Here is a 23069-nt window from a genome sequence, read left to right on the forward strand (position 1 = left end):
GTTGAAATGTTTCAACTTGAGTGAAAAAATCACATGACGCTGTGTCGCGAAAATCTGTTAATGTTCAGATCACCTGAAACTAAGAATCGTTGTGTTTTTATTACCTTAGAATGAGCTGTCTATATCTACATACAGAGCAGGTCCTCTTCATGGAGCCGGCCACCATGTTTCTACAGTAGCCCAGAACACGCTTGGACACACAGGAGAGTTTCAGTTGGTTGCAATCTGCCACCTAACCGCTAGATGCTGCCAGATCCTACACACTGCATGTTTATTCACGGCGAATATTCACGAACACTCCAGCGGCCGTATACCTGCGAGTAATGCAAAGTGAAAATCTGCTTTGCGTTTGGTCTGAATACACCTTCACACCTTTCTGTCAGCACCCCCTATCCATAACGCTTCAGGTGTACAAGTAAAACCTCATCTCAACAATCCTTTGATCATTTTTCACCTCATATACCAGACAGAGCCGTAAACCTTTCCCTTGATAAAGGCATGGAGTTGGGAAGATGGAGAAGTTCAGCCGAATGGTAGTAAACTTTACAATCACCTTTGGGCTGAGAGGCCCATCGAAGTGTAAGGTAAAGGAAGAGTGGTCCATGGCATCTCTGCACCATCTCGCCTTTGCTCTCTCAGACTCGGGTGAACTCCGGGGCCTTGATTTGATTTGTGCAGCCTTGAATCATAAGCTTTAATTGCACCTGACATTTAAAGCTTCTCTCTGGTATTTAAAGCAGTGTACAGGTGTGGCTCATTACTGAGAGGGGGATAGGAGATTTTCTGATTTCCCTCTCATTGCTGGGCCGTGGCAGCGTCTTAACTCATCATGCTGCCTGTCACCATCCCAGAACCCCTCCTTCACTCGCACAAAGCCATATCTGACCCAACTATCATCAGTCACACCAGAGTTCAAACCTATCAGAAAATTAAGTCCTTTTTAGTGCTGCAAACACTGTCATAGAGAGGGGATGTGCAGACAGTATCATAGGGGAATAAAAGAGTGTGACTCTGTGGTATCATGTGATCCACGGCGCATAATACCAACCCTGCACTGTCGCATTTCTCCCGGTATTGCAAGGTGGTGGTTCTGGTACTCTTCCACGCTCGTGAAAGACAAGCTGGTGGGAGCCATGATGCTCAAAATCATGACATCGTTCCTTGAACGGTGTGTAATGTGCCGTGCACATCACTATGCACCGTGAGAGTGTATGAATCACCGCAATGTTAAAAATTATTGCACTTATCACAGCTGGAGACGCCGGCAGCAGCAATCTGACTGCAAATTGTAGAAATCTAAATCTGTCCTGTTATCTGTTTGGTGTGATTGCAAAAACTTGTTATTTCTTGTCTTACATGAACAACAAGTGTGAGGAACACCAGTTTAGTGATTTGACTTTTAGAATAGCAGATAATGTGGTCTGAAGTGATGAAGATTTCTCAGAAATGTCTCACCAAATGTAACATATGTACGGAGCTGAATGCACATTTGAAGGCATCTTTATTGTCATTAAAACCCAAACATAAACCCTTAAATTAGGTATAATTGAAATGAGAGACAAGATGTTTAGATCACAGTCTGTTTGGAAGAAAAAAAAAAATTAAACACACAAATGTTTAATAATTATTTGTCAGTAATGTTAAATTATAGATGATACCTTCTAAGTAAAATATCCTGTGTCTCACACAGCCGTGTAATTGCTGTCTATGTGAGCGTAAACAAATTAGAAACAGCATCTTTTTTAAATAGAAAATAGCTAGTGGGCATCGCGTTCCAACCAGTCCCAGGATCCATCTTTCTCCAGGCTATATGTGCCTCGTGTTGGCATCAGCAAAACAAAGCATATGTTGATTGTTAGCCAGGGTGTACATAGCATGTCCTGTTCACTCAAGGTCTCCCTTGTAGCTGCAAACTCCCAACTTTGTTTCTCTAGGCTATCTGTCAGACTTCATTTAGCATTTGAGGATATGTGGATTCCCATGTACTGCAAAAAGGCAACATACTTCTGAGGGAATACGGCCACTATCTGAGCAGTGATCTGTCAACCTTATTCATTTAGCAGAAGTAAGTAGGAGATGGGGGTATTTTACATGAGCTATTTATATTTGTTTTATAATAGCAGTTTGTCTTTTGTGCTTCTAGAAAGCAGCAAAATCTAGAGAGGAAACATGGCGTAGTTTTATAATATTAATACAATTTTAGTGCAGAAAGGACAAAGGGATGAAAAAAATTAAAAACATCAGACCGCTTACATGTATTTAATATTTCCTCAAGCTGTCTTTTCCACCCCTTTTCCCCATACGCAACTGGGTACATTATAGCAGTGACATTTTCTGTCCTGACCTTCTTTACTGGGGATCGGGCTTTGACTGCTCGGGTTCATCTCCTCAGGATTTTTCAAGCCATCATGGTCAGATAGTTTCAACATGTAGACATCCTTTAGCCTTAGAAAACGTAGTCTTTGCAAACGTAAAGTTTAGTAAGAAATGACGAACAGACTGTCAGACTCTGTGCACATAAATCACACAGACAAGGGACCTGATAAACTCAGAATATTCTCACACAGCAAAAAATATTCTGTAGTGTTATATATGTTTTAAAGCTACAATTCTGGGCTGTATTTAATCTTATATAACTTTAAGGAAATATTGCCTGTTGTTGTATGTTTATATCCAATTCAATTCCTCTTAGTGCTGGAGGAGTAATTGACAAAAGCATCTGGGATAATAACTTCATCTCCCACTGTACCTGTAACAATTTAATTGGACAAGTCAGCCCAGCCAAGCATCTCTGGCTCTATGACTGGGAGACATGACATTCATTGTCATTATTGTCTCTGTCATTTTGCAGCTTTTTGTCCAGCCGCAGAGTTCCTCTCACTCCACTGAGTTTTGTACCTCCAGGAGGGTGGAACGAGTGGTGGTGTGAGCCGAGCGGAGGTAGGGGAGGGAGGGAAGAGGAGGAGGGAGAAGGAGGAGGGAGAAGGAGGAGGAAGAGGGGGGGGGGCTCCCGTTCTTCCAGGGAGATTTGATGCTCATTTAGCTCTGCTCTGTCATACGGCCATTTTGGCTTTTAATTGCTGATGATAATTATCGTCATCATTATTGTTATCTTCATCAGCGTGTCAGGTTATTATAGCCGTCGTATGCTGTTCATTCATAAATCCCGGCGCCGCGATCTGACTAATCCTTGAATTCCTGACATTTAATGTAGTATTAATGCTCCTGTTCTTTGCCCAGTGCCAATCTGTGACAGGCTCACAACAGAGAGCTGTGAATCACCGGGTCAAAGGTCATCGGGAGGCTCAGCAATCACCAAGGATCAGACACTGCCTACTGGTGCCGAGCCCCGCTCATGTCTGCTCGCATGTGTGTGTGTGTGTGTCTGTGCATGCATGTGCACACACACCACCGGTGGCATAAGTTTGCTAACCACCTAATGGTCACATTCACCCTACAGAGATGAAGAAGTGGATTCCATGGTCTTCCTAATACATCATGGCAGGGTGCATACTCTTGTATGTAATTCATTCTAAAATGTGGCCTTTAAATCTGTTGTTTTCTTGTTTTTTTTACTTTTTGCTTTCAATTTATTTATTTATTTCCCGTAGTGGGGGAATAGCTTCCAGCATGCCGTAGCATTAAGCCGAGCCCACCAGCTAGCTAGCCTCGAGTCGCTCAAACGTAAAATAAATCAGGGCACAAAGGACCCCGCTCATTCCTGCAAAGTAGCAACATTTTCCATGGCAAACAATGAGGACTTGAACTTCCCTGGCAATAACAAATAGAAAGAAAGTCACCCGAGACACCAACATTAAAAGTGATTAATCATCTCTATTCTCCCTTTACTTTTGAACCAAGGGATTGTCCGGCAATAAATCTTCAAAGATGTACATAAGAATCACTTCCTAATGAAACCGGGCTTTGTTCATTTGTCACCTTTTAGACCCTTTCATTTAAATTACAAAACTTGTGACCTTGTGACTCTGAATATAGATCTCTGGTATTTTAGAGCTGAAGAGGGATTAATCCATAAATCTTGATATTAGATTTCTCTGTTCATTAAAAGGATTCGGCCACGGGATCTTCGGCTGGAGAAGCAGATCAGCTGCTGTCAGGAGCTGTTTACGGCCATATTGACATGTTGAAAAATGTGATTATTAGGAGAGGAAGTGATTGTTTCAATTGTTCAATGTGTTTTTTTAAATATAGGATGTCTGTTTGTATTGTTTTTATTCCCATTTAACCTTGTAAAATGTGTAAAATTGAGTCTTATGTAGAAAGAATTGTGATAAAATATATTAATAGGAACTGAGCATCCTCTGCAGACAGGAATAACATGTTATCACGTGGGACAAAAAAACACACTGATAAACAACAGGTTCGTCAGGTCCTACCTCTGCACTCTTGGTATGTTTCAGGCTCTGAGGCGTCTACTCCTCATCCCTGCATTCCCTGCCTCTTCCCAAGGAGCAGCTCCCCTTCCCGGTGCAGGAGAGGGGAGGGGAGATGAGGGGCGGTCGGGAGGGGCGGTCGGGAGGGGGGGCCCACACTCAGGCCAAAGGGCCACTGTGGCTTTAAGTGTGCTCCTTGTGTGGCCAGAGCAGCCATCGCGCTGATGCAAAGTGACAGGGACAGATGTGACATATCGGTTCCGACACACTTCCATACCACCAGTCACAGGCTCGGGGTGACTCACATCCCCCTGCTCTGGTCCTGTCCCCCCGCTGCAGGACAACACGACGATGCTCGAATGAACCTCGCCATCGCCCTCACTGCTGCCAGGTATGGGGCTGCCATAGCCAATTACACTGAAGTGGTGCACCTACTGGAGAGGGCAGACCCTCAGACGGGGAAGGAGAGGGTCTGCGGAGCGCACTGCGGGGATGGGATCACAGGTAAATCCAACAAAAGCTGCTTCCTTCCTTCCTGCCTCGCTCTATTCCCGCTCTCTCTAGCCCGCACACCGGGGGCCCTCCCAGCACTTCTTCCTCGGTGCTAGTTTGCACATAGTCATTGCACATCTAATGCAGGGGCTTTTAATATTTTATAAGCGTTTTATGGCGCAGAGGGCTGCTTCAGATCTTGTAGGGAGGAACATAAGACGGAATTAGCGTACTCCAAATGGCCTTACTTACCTTTTAAATGTCATGCATAGGGCTGGCTTTGGAAGAATAAAGCAGTTAAGGGTAAAAGATGGTATTCTGAAACATTTCATGAATAACCAAGATTTGAGGATCTCAACACATGACCACCCCCTGATGTTTTAAAAGATGGAAGTGTGCTCTCCTCAGAGATGTCTCACTTTAATAATGTGAGAAGGGGGCCTCGCATAGGGAGGGCTTAGACTGAAAGGATAATAGAAACACTTTTGTCATCTCTTCTTTTTTCTTTTGTCTTTTTTTTTTTCTTCTTTCTTGCAAAAATATGAATTTCAGTCTCGTCATTCCATCTCTCCTCTTCCTCTCTCTTAGCAGTGGCGGCATCACACGTCAAATTAGAAAGGGTAGTCCGTCATTCATCGTGTTGTCAAAACAGATCATTTGCCATCCTCATGGTATCTTTTGATATGCGTCCCATTATATACTGTAGCTCGTCAACATCAAGCATCACATTAACAAACATTTCCCTTCCTCAGTTTCAAAAGGCTCCCTCAGTCACTGCCACTGAGCTACTCTGTGACACAAAGAGGCAAGAGGGAAATTAGGTATGTCTGTTTCCTATTAATTACAATCCTGGGAAGTCTCCCATGGACACACTCGAGCCACTCTATTACGGAGAGAGGGGGGCGTTCGCTGATAAATTAATAATCCGGCTTGTCACCAGCCACAGATGAATAGCCCCTGGTGATTGATGCTGTTTTCTTTCATAGGGCAGGAATTTGATGTCAGAGCCAAATGTGTTATCAATGCCACGGGACCTTTTACAGACGCGCTGCGGAAAATGGATGATCAGAAGAACCCCGACATCTGTCAGCCCAGTGCTGGGGTGCACATCGTCATCCTGGGCTATTACAGGTAAGTAACGGCGGGCCCCTACATCTCTGTCACTGTCCCCCTGTATCACCTGCTACTTAGCGCTACTGTCTCATCAGTTCATTAGCCAGCGCCGGTAGAGTCTCCTCAGCCTCTGGCCACAACAACCAGGCACTGTCTGTTGGTACGGGTGGCTCAGAGCAGGTGCTTGGCGTCATGTAAACTAACAGTAAGATAAGATTTACATCTCCTGTGTGTAATTCAGTGGTCCAGCCTGATCAAACATAATTTCCTCTCGTGGAGGTTGCAACTCCGCTCTGATTGGATTCCTCTCCGCCTGGGCCCGAGCTGGGATTTCTGCTTTCTTGTTGATGCATGTTATTTGTGTTTGCAAGGGAGGAAGGCTACTCCAGTGACCCAGCCTTCCCCCTCAGCTATGCCTGTGTTAAATTGAGTCAGCGCCACGTGCATGTGTTTTAAACAGGACAATATGTGCACCCCGGGTTGAGGCTAGGGGAGCAGCGGCTGGAATTGAAACCAGCTGAATTAATCTCCTGGAAACAGCGCTGACAGGAGCCTGATTATGGGGTGTCCCTTCAACCAGCAGGGCCCGCTCGTGCCCTCCCCTCCCCAGCAGACCAAAGGTTAATGCAGTCTTCTTGTTTGTTCCCCTCCCTACCCCTGCTCCCTCACACACACACACACACACACACCTCCAGTCCCGTCAGCATCCTGTCACGTCATCTTCTTACTGGGAAAGGATGCACAAACACACCCACACACAGCGAAACCATCCCCGTGGAGGAGGACATCAACTTCCACTACCCAACTACTTCAGCCAGGACATAGAAAGTGATTATCGCACTGGTTTTCACACAAACTCACCTGATTGTGACCTCTGTGTTGTCCAGCAAGTGTGTCCTATGACTGTGTGTCTGCAGTCAAACTCCCAGTACAGTGTTGGCACATGCAGCTGTGACGCTAAGGTATAACTAGCACAACAATGTCAACATAACATTTCTCCCAGGGAAAAAAAAACAAAATGAGTCATCACTGTGCACTTACACTCGCGGCACTATAGCCTGGACGTTTGAATCAGACCTAATTCATAACAGCCATTTATGATAATAAATATACGTCCAACAATCTCAACCCCCCCGCCCCCCACCACCATTCACCCACCCACCCTCTCTGATTTACAAATAGCTGATAGAGCAAGCAGCTGACAGAAATAAATGAGCTAATCTGATGGCTGTGTAGGACTTCCACCAGATATTAATTCATCAGGAGGCCACAGAGTGCAGACAGATACAAATTCCTGCTTTAATTATGTATGGGAGCTGCGCTGGAAGCAGGAGACACCTCCACTACCAGGACTATTTCTCAGAGCAACTTTATGAACCCCTTTGATTCCGTCGTTATTTTGTTTTCCTTTAGACATAATACATGTCCCCATTGTTTTCCCCAAACACTCAAGACAAAATAGATTTTTCCCCCTTTATAGCAATGCTTTCACATGAGACATTTGATAATGAACAAGTGGAAAAATAACCTTTGCCACATGAAATTATATTGTTTTCGATTTGCAATTTTTATGAGGCCTTCCTGGAGCCTGTTTGATGTATTTTGTTCCCACTTGGAGCCTCAAATGGCCCTTGCCGACTGGCAGGCTTATCAAAACCCACGGAGGCTTTATTGAATGAGTGACCAGTGGGTATCTAAACAGAATGCAGGGCTATTGATTTTGGAGAAGTGGTCTAATTGTTTCTAGTAGACAAGGGCTTGTCCCGATTATTTGATTGATTAGCTTGATACTGGTCTGCCTCCTCGTCCTCCTCCCCTGGCCAGTTAATAGCACTGTAATCCCAATACACTGCTGTATTTCTAATCCATCATCATTATCATGGCTGTACTCAGCACAAGATTAGTCCATGAGATTTTTTTTTTTTTTTTTGCATTCCTCAATATTAGCTCTGCCTTCTATATGCTACAGGGAAAAAATGAGAAATAGGCGGCTGATACAGACGATCCATTTGATGTCTTGTGAAATGCAGATTGTGAGACAGTTATAAACAGATTTAAACACGTGAGAGAAAGATGGAAAGAGATTAGGGGTGAAGTAAATAAGTACATTTGATGTTACTTTATACCTCTATTTAACTAAATTTCTGATTGAAATATTGTACTTTTTACTTTACTTTACTTACTAATTAATTTACAGATTAATACTTTACATAAAAAAAAATATATAAATTTGTAAATTGCAGTGTATTGTTATAGAATGAACCAGTGGTTCCCAACATGTTTGTCTTATTACCCTTTGCAAAAGGTAGTGTTTAGTTGGGGCCTCTTGTTACATTTCAGACGTTTATGAGTTGTTTCCCCTATAAACTTCTCGGATGGTATAATTCAACGTAATCTCATACAACGGTTCGTATGATATTTTTGACTTTCTCGCTAGATTTAGCGACTTTTGGAGATAGCATTATATTGCATGTTATTAACATGCATCAGCTTGTTATAGTAGCATGTAAGCATACTGACATTAACATTTAGCTCAAAGCACAGCTGTGACTACATGCAGCCTCACAGAGCTGCTAGCTGCAAATCAGACAACTACAGCAGTAAAAGGCTTCTTACACATTGATGCATTAATAACAATTTAATATGTAAGGTAAAATGTACAGCAAGCTGTGAAAGAAACCCCGACATGGCGATGCGATGCCAAGCGGAGGGGTCTCTCATCGCCCTGAGGGGGTTTCTTTCACAACAATTACCCGCTAGCTGTACATTATCCCGCTTATTACACGGCTACTTACTTAAGGAATCAATAATGACACAAAAACGGTCGTCCAGAGTCCGACATCAGATATGCGCCAATAGCAACGGTCTGTTATACATAGCAACGGTCTGCTATAAAGAAATAACAGACCGTAGAATGCCGTGATTGAATCGGAATCGAGTATTCAACAAAACCGTGTAATAAATAACAACATACCGCTAATTTTATTTTTGATACTTTAAATATATTTTGCCAATACAACATGTGTACTATTACCTATGTAGATTTCTGAATGCAGGACTTTTACTTGGAGTATTTTTACATTGTTGTGTTGATACTTTTACTCATGTAAAGGATCGGAGTGCTTCTTCCATCACTGTAAGAGATAGAGAATAAGACAGAGAAAGGCTTGTTGGGGATGTGTCACAGTGGTTCTCCACTTCAAGCCTCAGACTACATCCGGCTTCAGGCAGTGTGGCCACGGATGGCAGGGTGACATGTGGCGTATGTCTGGGCGAGACCCTGGTAAAAGTCCCATAGTCACAAAATGAGCAGAGAGAGCCTGAAGCCTGAGAAAGGAAGGGGACACGGAGGAGAGCGCGGGGGATACAAGTGTGAAGTGATGGAGCGAGAAGCCGTGACTGGCGGAGTCCACGCGGTCTCCGTCCTTGCCTGTGGTAGCGCCCGGGCCGGGGTCTTCACTCATTTGTCTAAGAACGTGGAAGGAAGGGTATGGGGGAGTGTGAAGAAGGGTCACACCAGAGGGGTTTGTCACATTGCGTGGAGGTGACACCTCAGAAGACCTACTGGCCCCCCACAGTGGACAGCCAGCGTCTCCCCCAGTCCTCCCCTTAAGGGAGATGGGTCTCCGTGTCTTCTCACAGTCACACCAGAGTCTCTGCATGTCTAGCAGCAGATCTCGACTCTCCACTGACTGGACTGGCATGTTTAAAGACTCTCTTTGTTCACTTCCTGCAGCCTGATGTGGACTCTCTTTTCTGTTTTTGTGGTGAAATCTTTCCACATCACACAACAGCTCCATTCCCAAACCATGAGTCAGCCGAAAACAAAGGAGGCATCAGTGTCGCCGCTCACTCTGCCTCTGGAATTAAAGAATACTCAACTCAATATTTCCAGTCCAATCTTTTAGCCCTCGCATCCAAATCAACGCCTTCCCTTTGTTCACTGTGATCATTTCCATTAAACTTCTACAAGATGTGTTTTATTGTCTTCATCCAATAGGAGCTGTACGCTGTACTGACGCGTAAGCATTCAGGACAAGTGTTTTTTCACCCATCAAAATAATCAATTGGACTTTTGAATCCGTTGTGTCAGGTCTTCTAAGGTTAATACAGCTCAGGGGACATTGTTTATCATGCATAACTTTCATTTTGAACAACTATAAATGGGTATTGTCTTCATCTGCGTGCCTTTTATTGCCCATGTGAGGCCTTCTGCTCCACAGCTACTCTGCTGTCATAAATGTTTAAAAAATGCCCTTTGATAACGAGTTTGTCATTGTTTTATTCAGAAATATCAAGCAGCCCATTATAGTGGCAGGTATTTTTTCAATCGATACACAATAGCGTATTAATATTTAATTCTTTATATGTCACTACGATATAAGAAAGAGGGGATTGTTGAGAAGCAGCAGCTGGAGCTCGTTTATTTTCCTGCTGTAGCGGTGAAATAGAGAGAATAGACAACTGACTTGAGGGGTTTGTGCATGCACACATACACGCACGCGTTGCACATGTCCTTCAGGATGTGTGTGTCTTCATACCGTAGATGTCCACATGTTCATGCCTGTTCTTGCTGTCTTTGTCTAAGACAGGAGAGGTGATGTCTCGGAGTGTTTTTTGTCCTCTGGTCATAAAGCCGAACTCCAAGGACACTCTGTCAAACTGCAGGAACAACAATGTCGACAGTAGAACTGGTGTCTATCGAGTGTCTGTCCCACTATGTGTGTTAACACGTGATCAAATAGATTTGACCCGCTGCTTTTGTTTAAAATCTGGTAATTAATTATGTATTATTATTTTTTATATTTATACTATTAATAATATAAGGTCATTTCAGTGTAATTGCTGTGAATTTCAATCCTGAACTTTTAAAACACAGCCAGTATTGGCTGAGAACGGGGCTTCTTTTTTTTTTTATCTCGCTGCCTGCAGAGATTCTTGGTCAACTTCCAGTGCATTGACACAATTTTGGCTAACTCCAAACACAGTTCCCTACCCACCGAACTGGCTGAGACAGTGGTTTCCAAGTGGAGTCCTTGAGGAGGTTCCAGGGGGTCCCCAGCAAAAAAGAGGAATAACTATACCCACTATAATAACTATAATTCCATCCATAAGTAGCACAATGACAGAATATATGACTATTTTGGTCACAGGTTTCATACACGTTCTGTAATAAAACATCTAAAAGCAAAAGTCCTATCAGATGGGGGACCCGGGGAGGTTTTTCGGCCGATTCAGCATGTTGAATCAGTGGCGATGCCCGTCGGTGAGAGAAATCACTCTGATTGAAGGCACACACCGAAGGCTCTTCTCATTTTTCATCCTCATCTCATGTGATCATTCCAATACACCGATATTTTCACAACGATGTGGCCATCTGGAAAGAAGCTAAGAAGTGAGCAAGAGTGGTGTGAAAATTGTTAGCAGACGCCGCTTTGTTTCATGTACGTAACAACAACGGCTTGTATATCCGCCATCCTCAGTCTTCCGGTTTCTTTTTTTTTGAATGAGGAATTCAGACGAATATCGCCGCCTGCTGGTGTGGAGAGTTATTACATCTCACGCAGGCGTAGAAAGTACGTGGTAGTTGGCCATCGCCGTAGTCTTTTGTGTGTTTGGGTGCAACTTGCCGGCTAAAACAAAGGCGAAACGTGAGGCGACTCAACAGGCAGCCTTCGTCGCCGCTAGTTCTCTGATGTCAGGTTTTTGTGTCCCCAGCTGTAGACACAAAAACATGGGAAAATATCGTCCAGGTTGAAAAAATACCGAAGTTACCCTTTAAGTAGTAACAGAGCCTGCTGTCATCCTGTACAGCCTCTCTGTCCTCCTGATAATACACACATATCACCAGGACAGTCCATGCCATGTTAGACTTCAAATGAACTGTACAATGACCTGCAAATGACAAGCACAGAGAGTTGCAGCCCCCCGCGACTTTGGTGTGAATGAGTTTTAACCCTTTGTTAGCGAGGAAGAGGGGAAGAAAGCATAATCTATGATCCCAATGTTTCTGGAATGTTTAAAAAGGTCAATATGCTGATATTTTTGACAGCGCTTGACCTTTTGTGAAAAAAGTAACAAAACCATTGGAATTGAAATAACTTCTTTGTTTAGTTCTGGCACATAATGTATCACAGTCAAAGCATGCTGTCTCCCCGCAGCATCTGCCCATGAGTGACTTGACTGTTAATCCGTCGTATTGATCTAATATCAAAAGGTGCTATTTAAATGCAGCATAACTCCCCAGGAGCCATGATCTGTCAGTAGGCTCTGTTTGGAGTCTGGCTGAATAACTAATGCCTGTTTTGTCTGTCGCTGTGTCCAGGTGGTCCAACATCTGGCCTCTACCTACAGAGTGGTCAGCAGGGCTCATATGACCTAAGAAAAGTAAGTCAGCTCATTTAAAAAGCAGCTTTCGAAAGCAGATGTCACAATAAAAAACAAAGCAACAAATGTGAGAAGAGCAAAAAATGACATTAGTAAAATATTAATCCAAAGAGAAAGAAACTTTAGAAGCCACAACCTCAGAAGACCTCAGACACCTACTGGCGATGCAGACAGTACTGTAGCTCTCTAATGTAGGAGGGTGCCTGACCACAGCATAGTTTGCTTAAATTAGATTCTGATTTTGATGGGAAGCCAGTGTAAAGTAATCAAGATCAGTGTCCAGAGACCTTTTTAGAAGACCTGGTCAAAAGCTTATGGATCACTTTAGAGCGATCCATGGATGTCTTGCTAAAGCAGGTGAAATGGTGACCTGCTGCTGACACACGGCTTGGATCGAAACTTCCTTTCACAGAACAAGGTGGCATATTGACACTGGCATCAGATTATGTATTGATAATATGAGTGATATGTGTGGCGAACCGTACAGCTGCTCTGAGGTCCTCTCTAGCCCCGTTTCTAGTGCAGAAACTTCATAACCCGTAACTTCACATGTAGCAATTGTCACAGTTTCTGTTTTTGTTTCCACTGTCCGCTTTGGGTACAAGTTCCTGTACCACCATTGCTTTCGCCTTCTAATGGCATATATCTCAATTGTTTTGGTTTGTAAAACACAGTGGAAACCAGTGGGCAACTCCAGGTCTGAAAAGTGAAGCCAATAAAGAAGTGCCTTCAACTTGCATTCTTTCTAACAGCCAGCAGGGGGCGACTCCTCTGGTTGCAAAAAGAAGTCAGATTGTATAGAAGTCTATGAGAAAATGCCCCTACTTCTCACTTGATTTATTACCTCAGTAAACATTGTAAACAGGAGTTTATGGTTTTAATCGCTAGTTTTAAGTCTCCTTAAAGTCTTCTTCGAGGGACAGAACCTCGTTCCAAAAGCCTCACAGATTTGGTGCTAAACGAGAAATTGGGAGCATTTCTATTGCCTCTCAACAGCTCTCAACACAGCGACGGCTGACCCGATGATTGCCCAACGGTTCACAGCTAACGGTGCTAACAGTGCAAACGATGGCAACACTGCTGACAGAGCTAACAGTTTTAACCTGGGGGGGACTGAAAGGTGGGCGCTACGCTTCCGCAATGGCATTATCAGCTGTAACCGCCGTACAGGCGCAGAGCAGCGGCTGTGAGCTAGCCAGTGGGACACGCTCACATGCACGAACATGCACTAAAAGGCACACACGACCGGCCCGGCTATGTCAACAAAGCACAGAGAATCTCGCATTACAAAACACTTAGAGGGAGAGCGACTTCATTCTCTGCTCAGGTAGACCTCTATATCTTTACATAGCAAATAGTTGTTTGCTGCTATAATAATGCTCTGGATATCATATAGAACCTTTAAGAATTCAAGTTATGGGACTCTCCAGGTTACATGTTGTTAAGTTCCTGCAGCCATTGTGGGAGACGCTGCTGGGCTTCCTGAGCATGCAGGCACTAGAGGAGGCTCTTCCTTGAATTGTGACGCTCATGGCGAGGCATGTGAAAGAAAGTGAGCAGACAGGTCAAGTTTTATATTCAAAACAAACACATTCAAACAGTCGAGACAAAAAAAGCTGTTTATCTGTCTTCTGTTTAGCTCACCGTACTTAACGTACATGTACAAATGTGTTCACAATGTGTACTGTTAGTGTGTCAAATTAAGCCTGACACCAGCTTGTGCATTACTGTCTATTTAGAATGGATCTTTTTGACAGCACCATTCACACCGGCAGTAATCCCAGTACAACCAGCTACTTCAATTCCACCGCTGCTATTCCCGCACATGCATTAGATTGACCTCACATTAACCCAGATACATTTGATCTTTAAGAGCCATAAATTGGCTTTTGTCATTACCATAGGTTAATTACTGAGATTTGCTCTGTACCGTTGCTACACTGAGATTGCAATAATAAGCAGCACACAAAAGCCATTCACACTGCCTGCGTGAGCACTAAATAGGCATTGTTTTGATCTTTCTATTCCTGTCGGGAGTTTTGTTTGTATTGGTCTATTATTAGCACCCTACCGAGCAGTACTTTTGATACAGTTTGATGCTGCTGGGCTTAGTTGAAACCTTGCCCTTCCTGTCATTCTCTCCTTAATAAGTCATCTGACGTGCAGCCCAGACCTGGATCTGATTGCTGTCCTTACATTCCTCACAGCACCTTTACGAGAAGGAAACTACTCTTTGTTTAAGAACTTTCTAGTATTTCATCAGACGTTTCACACCAATGTTTGTATAAATATTTCAAATCAGATTTTTCAATATTAATTTTGATGCATCTTATTCAAAATAAACATTGATAAACTCCCAGATTGTTTAAAATGTAAACCTAAATTAATGGGCCCTATATGACGGTTCCCACAGAACTTCCCCAGTGCTACAAATGCACTCACAGCCATGTACAGTATGTTTGCATCTCAAATTGAACTATTACTATTCCGTTATCTATTAATCCCACAGATTAATAGATAATGAAAATAACTGTTAGTTGCAGCCCTACTTCTGTTTTTTTTTTATTATTATTATTTTGGATCATGCAAACAGTGGAAATTACAGTACCTTATTTCTTCTTAGCTGTATTATGTCTGTTTCAACACATTGTCATCCCAACACGTCACATTCTGACGCTTTTTCAGACCCCTTGGCATCACTTTTTGCTCGCAGTCAACACATGCTTAATGTGAATTAAACCGAAACACTTGCTTAGGATTAGGCTACAAAACCACTTATTTAGGTTTAGGAAAAAACAACACGGTTGGGCTTAAAACTACTACGTTTGTACAGTGAAAGTGACTTAATGCGAACACTGGACACTAATTAACAGCTGATTTTAAAAGTGTAAGTGAAAGTTAATGCACAGGACACAAACAGCAGTCTCCTGGATGAAAGCCTTTTGTTTGTTGGGCCTATCCACCTCCCCTTCCGCCTGCCCGGTGTGTCTTTTCGCTCTTTAAACTACGTCACCACGGCACTTTCTCTGAGCGTTTAATATTGACGTGGATGGGTTTACATTGTAGTTAATGGAAATCCCGGTGCGTCTCATACCGGCGCTAAAGGGTGCCTTGTGCGGCGGTATCGCACACGGATGGCTGTGACAAAGCCTCGGTATTTGACGCCCTGGGAATGAGAACGGTCTGTCTGTGTATGTCTACTGTGCTTTGATCTATTTAACATATTACAAATCACACAGGGAACTTGTCATTCAGTGCAAATACACTGTAATTGGTGATTGCACTGATTTAGAAGTCGGCTCTCTCTGATAGTCCTGACAGTACTCAACATGGAGTGTAAATGCATATTGTTTTTAGTCATAACAACTTGTATCTATCCATTAATCTGTGTAAACCTATGTTGAAATGTACCTTATGACATAATTCTGACTTTTACTCAAAACTTTGATATAGCCGACTAAGTGCTTTGACTAAGTGACTAATACAAGAGTGACTGAAATGGCAAGCAAAAACGGATGCATCACTTCATAATTTAAAACTTCATTTTGATGGATATAGTGCTATATTGACCATGTACAGCATTTTTAACCCTTATACAGCCAACTCTGCTATCATACGAGCGTCCTGAGACGTCCAGTCACACTCGCAAGTTGTACATATGGGAATCTTTCTCATCTCTGCCAACCATCTCATATGTCATGAATGCAGCATAATCTACTGTATAATGGTCTAATGGTCTCTTAGGGCCGTTTACAGGTGTTCCTCGTTTCTCTTCTGACTAGTACATGAAAAGGTTCCATACATTTTTTCAAAGAAATAAAAAGTTTGATCAGCGATGGATGTTCAAAAAATATAAGAGGTAAAGATCAGTGTGTGAGTGAACATGTTCGTATTTGATTATTACCTGTGGGCGTTGTTTCTCTGGTGTGCCTTTATGAGAAGTGGAGAGGTTTTAGATTTCTCTCCTTTCATAGAAGCCTTGTGCCGATGATCCTCTTTTAGCTCTGTAACCATGACACTCAGACTCTCCCAGGCTGACATGCAGGATCGGTAACAGCACTCCAGATGTTGACTGGAACAGCACATCCGTGTTGTTTTTCCCTGTGATTGTACCCCTAATGACATATTTTGTCTCCCCACTGAACGCTGTGATTATGACCGAACCTGAGAAAGTTATGGAAATGATACAGCGCCTACTGCAATACGTATTCAAAAAGTATACAAATGTCATGACACCTTAATGTTTCCTCCACCTCCAAGTTTACATAGACTTAGTGCAATACAGGGGATAAATTCAACTTTGACTCTGACAAAAATTGTTCATGAAATATACACTGTATGTCTCGAAAAAGTCATTAAAATGTCAGAACGCTGCGCTGTAGCATTGTAGTAAGAGTGTGCTTAAACAACTTTCACTGGAAACATTCAATCAGTGGTGTTCCCAAGCCACTGGGGTATAACAAATAGGAGTATATTTTGGTCCTGTCGTTAGTTAAAGCCAGTTCACCTCAGGTTGATAGGAAGAGTATGGATTACCTGTAAACAGCAATTCGGCTAGTGACAGGTCTCTCTAAGTGAACCCTGCTGCACTACTAATTGAGCTGTAGCGGGTTTGCTGTAGGGGCTTGTGTGGGAGTTTCTGTCAACACAATTTCTAAATTAAACACATTTCTGCAACAGCAAATACTGAAGAGACATATTCATAAGAAGTTTTCATCATTTCTGATATGAAATGCCTATATTATTCTGCATTTAACCTGCTAGGAGAGATTTTTTGGGGCTTTTTGAGATGCGCTCCACCAGGCAGCCTCTCATCTCACTTTCACTTTTCCAGTTGTTGTCTCTGGAGTTTTCAACTATTGAGTTAGTTAGATCATTTGAGGTCGTCAGACAAACAATCGATAAGTTGTGTTTTCAGGGTTTATGTGAAAAGGCAGTCAGCAGTACTTGTAAATTCTTTGAAGCTCTCTGAAGTGAGAATGCCGCAGTTGTAAATGAGAACAAAACAAAGTTCATGGTAATTACAGGCTTTAATGAAGATCAGTCCAAACTGACCATGTGATAGACACACCATACATCGGTGTTACCTTCACTGACCTCATCGAAATGTAGAGGAGAAAGTGAAGCACCTCAAATACACTTCAATCATCTTTTTAGCTACAATTATGATGCCCAATTTATAGTGAAGCTGTCTTGAGATCCTTTACGTGGCCACAGTGAAAGTCGAAGTGAGGGCTGCTGAACCAAACCTGACCTGTCTATTAGAGGCTGCACAAACTTAAAGCTGCCATACTCAATATGTGTCTATTAACAACAGATGAAATTACAGTGAGTATGTGAAAGGTACCACCCGTAGTGACTAACATACAGACAATTATCACCTAATTATGCAGTTCCCCTCAGCTCTACTGAGCATTTTAGTGTCTTTCCGCTCATTGTTTTGATTTTCTGGCCCACACCTTGTTTGGTTCACTCTCACCGCTCTCATCGGCATTGTCTTCAGAAGCAGCGCATAGCTGTTTTCAGCAAAAAAAGCTAACTGTACACTACCTGCAATAATCTCCACAAATGAACTTTTATGATTTTTGAAGCATAAATGCAATCGCCAGAAGTAAAAAGTTAACGTCAGGCTATAAACCTGATAACGTTTAATAGTCTCATTTAGCCGCTTGTTAGCAGTCGCTTTTTTAAGACACGTAAAAGCTTCAAAAAGTGTGATATTTACTGACGTATTTTATATCGTAGAGCAAAACGTTAAAATCTCTTAAACTTGTGTCAACCACAGACCTTATTTCAGGCATCTAACTAAAATCCCATTCAAAAAACCCATTGACTTCCAGACGAGGGAACCTAAAGTGCTAAAATGCTAACTCATTTACGGGTTTTAGGACTCATTCCTGCAGCACCCTATAGTGGAGCCTTTAACAGTTAAAGAGACAGATATTTTCCTCAGGAGTTGGTGGAGAGCAAAACAGAGCTAAAAGTAAATATATGACTTGGGATTAAAATGCTATCTGGAAAAAAAAATGCACAATAATGCAAGGTGTAAATGCATGCAGAACAAATTAAGATCAGAATGTGATCTGATCAGCCAGACCACATTTGGAGGTGTTCAGGCTCACATTGGCTCTCAAGTTCACCTAACTCGGCCTCTTCCTGCTAACTCAAGCATGAAGTAGTAGCAGCAGCTAGCAAGTGTTCTCTAGCAAAAATGATTTAGAAATGAAGGATGTCCATTCGTGACATTGCTCACACCATGTCTCTTGACAAGTCTGCCACCCCTGCCTATCTAATCTGCATATTTTTATCTGATCACAGTGCAAACACAATTGAGATAATGAGAACACATTTTAATACCAAGTATTTTGCAACTTAAAAGGTTATAATATGTCAGTTGGGTTTACAGTTTGTTTTCACTGCCCCCAAGTGGCCAAAAAATATATGCAGGTTTATTCAAAAAATAAACAAACAAGAACACAAACAACCTGATCCCTACAATATATGAAACACATTTATTGATTTAGTTTATTTAACTTTTTACAGGGAATGGTGGCTGAGAATTTACACCAACGTCTAGTTAACAGAAACAAAATAACAAGAACAGAGTCGATTTTATAAAACAGATCATTTGTCAATCTTGGCAAAGACTGGAATATTATTTAGATATTGATTAATATGCATCGTCTCTAATAGATATATTCAAGTACAAAATGGTGATTCACATAAACACATGGTTTATGCATTCAGGTAAAATAAAAAAAGACAAAAATCAAGTCATGAACTCTCACCTAGCCCAAGTGAAGGTGGTGATGGATTACATCACACACAAGCAAAGGAAAGAAGCAGGTGTGAGACGTGCCGTGAACTAAACCCTGAATTAGCTGTCCACGCGCTGTGACAGTAGAGCCTATATTAAGGATCACTTGAGAATTACATTTACAAGTTTTCACCTGTCATCACACAGGTTGCACATTGAACTAGGAAAGTGGAGTTGTGCAGTGCCAGAGTATAACTCAAATTACTTTAATTCTCTATTTACATGCACAGACATGTATGTTGCGTATATTCCTGAAAATTATGAAACACAATTGTTGTTGTTGAATAATTTCACTTATATGGTAAGAGATTTGCAATGACAGTATTTGTATAGTATTATTTAGGCATTTTGGACTGTTTAGATTGATCCTAAAAAGTAGTTTATGTTGAAAATAATGTCAGGAAGAAACATAATTATCATTTCAAGACAGGAAGAGGAGCATACACAGTCCAAATATTTCAAGATAACACAGATGCTCAACTCTGAAACTTGGTCTTTTTTTTCCAATGGACTTATTTTTTTAAACAGGAAGGCAATCCAGGCACTCGAAAATATCAAAAATATCAAAAAAGTGGCAACAAGGAAGAGAATATATTAAAAAGCCTTTATTGTAGTGGCTAAATCATTTAAAAAAGCCAAATCATTTAAAAAGCCGAGATCTTTGTTTGTTTTTGCCTAAAGGCTTAAATTCCAGTGTTCAGATAGATGAAGGGACAGTGCATGAAAAGAAAAAGTGGGGTACATTTTTAAAGGTTATTAAAGGTGCTCGATATGGAATTTAGAGCACATCTGGCTGAGCTGGCGGACAGCAGCTAACGGTGCTAACAGTGCAAACAAAGGCAACAGAGATAACAGTGTTAACCTGGGAGGGAACTGGTTGGGTGGTGCTACGCTTCCATGGCGACGGCGTCGGTCGGGTCGACATTATTAGCTGTAACTGCCGCATTAACGCAGTGCAGAGCGGCGGCCGTGAGCTAGTCAGTGGGGCACAACAGGGAGACTCACATGCACCAAAATGCACGCACAGCCCGGCCCGGCTATGTAAACAGAGCACGGAGAAGCTCGGATTACAACACACACAGAGGGAGAGCGACTTCATTCTCTGCTCAGGTAAACATTACTCCTCTATATCTCTACGTAGCAAATAGTTGTTTGCTGCTATATTAATGCTCTGAATTTCAAATTTAATACCTTTAAGAAATGAAGCATTCTCACTTCACCTCCACACACACTTATCTTTCTCTCCTGCCGCTTCTCTTTACTGCACACACACACACGGTCTTTCCTGTCCTCCAGTGACACCGGCAGTCTTCTCCAGCTCGGTGACAATGATGAATGCAGAACATGAAACACATTAATGCAGCGGCTTCTGGTCAATGTCAGGCCTTTCTTCACTGTGTCAAGTTAAACAAACAAGATCAAGCAAAAAGCGAATGGTAATTGACCCTCCAGAGATAAGGCCCTCGCTATTGAAGCAGGAGGTCATGGGGATCTCAAGCCATCCTCAAGCCTCAGATTGACTCAACAATATCCTCCACTCACTGTCCAAATGGTCACGCTTTTATATAATGCTATAGGCTTCTCATTTCTCTTACAGAGTTGAATTATTAAGAGAAGGGACCCTGTGTTACATACTTACGTCATCAGCCATAGGCTGTGATTGTAATAAGTGGATTCTACTTGTATGAGATGTCAAAAGCCTTAGCGGTACAAGTGTCAAGGCTTCTGACATTTTGATGACACTTTCTGGTGAAATCTAAGTAATTAGGGGAGTTTTTGATTTTGAACTTCTGGTTTTCAATGATGAACCTACTCTATCTCCGTCAGTGTTACAAAGTATTGTGCTGATGCTCTGTAATTGGAAGTGGAGGAGGTTTAGCGCGTTGGGAAAGTGATGAATTTAAGGCCAACAGTCAGAGAATTTCATTTTATATTCCCTTTTTTATAATATAATAATTTTAGACCTCTAGACAAGTGGTTCTCATTCTTTTTCATAGCAAGGACCTCTAAATTGAGACACATTAGGTCCAGGACTCCCATTTGAAAAGTCTTTTTACTTCAGGGACCTCCATCTGAAAAGATTTTGGTTGTTAGATACAGCATACTTGCCAACCCTCCCAATTTTCCTGGGAGACTCATGTTTTTCATTGCCCTCCTCCGGTTTCCTCCCGGGGTCACAATTCTCCAGTATTTCTACCGATTTATGACAAATTTTCCTTTTCCTTATCTCAACCTGTTTCTGGTTCTGTACAGTGTGTATAAGCCCTACTGTTTTCACCCAAACGACAATAGAGCTACACCAATAATAACACTTATAATAACAATCCGAGCCTGTCATGGCAAAAACAAGCACTTTTAATGGACGTAAATGATGGTGACAGCTTGCCCCAATAGCACCATACTGCAGCCTGTGAGCAGCTACCGTCTACAGCGCACTCCCGTAATACTGAACCAAATTCAGAATTGTTGTCGCTATTAGTCAGCTAGACACAAAAACATGGGAAAAAAGGGTCCAGGTTGAAAAATATCAAAGTTACCCAATAAAGAGACAGGCTAAAACGGAGCATTTCAGACAGAGGGTGAATACAGATAGACAGTATGAGAAAAATAGTGGGTTTTTTTGTTTTTGTTTTACAATAAAGCAATACTAAGAGTAGCACAAACAAAATATAATTCATCATTATAGTGGTTAGTAGTTGAGGAGGCTTCTGAAGCAAGCATGTCAAAACCAAAACTGCCTGTATGCCTAGAAACTATTAGGGGCAAGCAAGAAAACACATTTTTTGTGATTTGGGTGAACTGGCCCTTTAATGCAATCGGACTTCTAAACGGATTCTAAATGCTTGATATTTATTACATTAATTCAGTCAGTGCTAAATGAGATACAAATCAACATTAAATGTGTTAAAATATCCTACACTAGGTGCACGTGATTGGCTCCAAGAAACGTTATTGTCTTGCATTTTATTAAGCTGAACGGCGTGTTGTATTTGATGCCGGCTTTTAATTTCTCTATCTGTCCATGCAGTTGGTGTTTTTATTACTATTAATTTATCACTTGGGTTTTGTCTGCTTGGCCACTTGCATTTATAGAGTAATAAGGGACTGTATTTAATACCCCCCCGCTTTCAGTCGCTATGTGAATTGTGAGCATGAATCAAGGGGGTTGATTAAACCATACTGTCCCAGGCCTTTAAGTGTGCTTAATTTCACACCATCTATAAATAAAGCAATTATTTTCTTATGCACACTGTCAAAGTGAGGGCTTCATATGTTTGGCGCTGCGGTGACAATTGTATATGAAGGCTGTTTCAAAGACTTATTGTGCATCTCTGTTTCTCTTCTGGTTAATCCACTTCTAATGTCGACTATGGGTGCTTTCATTAAGAAACGAGCGCCGTGTTTTTGTTTTTACAAAGCCCAAATTATGAGGGAATTGTATTTTGAATGCACTTATGAAGCTGTTTTCAGCCAGGGAGTTCTAATGCATACTTTTGTTGGGCTTAATCTACAGATTGTTGTGGCTATCCATGTGGGTATTATGCAATGCAAAACGCCTCAAAAGAACACAAACAGGGAAATTCTCAAGACTGAGTATGTGGGAGGGCTTATCCGAGCGTCTGCTGCCAGTTTTAACACTCGAGGATACTTCATGTTCAATGGATTTATGCTTTTATTTCTAATCTTCACTGTCTCTCTCTTGCAGTTTGGCCGAGCCTTGTCTTGATCCTGACCAAAGCAATGAGAAATACAGTAAGCTGCTGTGATCACATACAGCCTCAAATGGTCTTTGGAATAAATAGTATTCATAATGTTATTATTATTATAAGCATATCTCTGGTTTTGCACATCTCCCAGATCTTATT

At 42.0% G+C, this 23069-nt stretch overlaps 1 long non-coding RNA gene across 15 annotated transcripts in view; it reads left to right on the forward strand.

Annotated features, from left to right (window-relative positions):
* The window catches only part of LOC119500680, a 186243-nt gene that overhangs the window by 114258 nt on the left and 48916 nt on the right, over positions 1-23069 (forward strand). For 9 of the 15 annotated variants that reach the window (XR_005209664.1, XR_005209667.1, XR_005209661.1 and 6 more), the window contains exons 7-12: positions 4422-4898; positions 5639-5707; positions 5873-6017; positions 6695-6827; positions 12325-12386; positions 22910-22956. This is a non-coding gene — a long non-coding RNA (uncharacterized LOC119500680). The remainder of the gene's footprint in view (positions 1-4421; positions 4899-5638; positions 5708-5872; positions 6018-6694; positions 6828-12324; positions 12387-22909; positions 22957-23069) is intronic. The other 6 variants (XR_005209669.1, XR_005209660.1, XR_005209668.1 and 3 more) reach the window with 6 other exon arrangements.

This window comes from Sebastes umbrosus, chromosome 13 (genome assembly GCF_015220745.1).
Source record: "Sebastes umbrosus isolate fSebUmb1 chromosome 13, fSebUmb1.pri, whole genome shotgun sequence".
Classification (NCBI taxonomy): Eukaryota; Metazoa; Chordata; class Actinopteri; order Perciformes; family Sebastidae; genus Sebastes; species Sebastes umbrosus.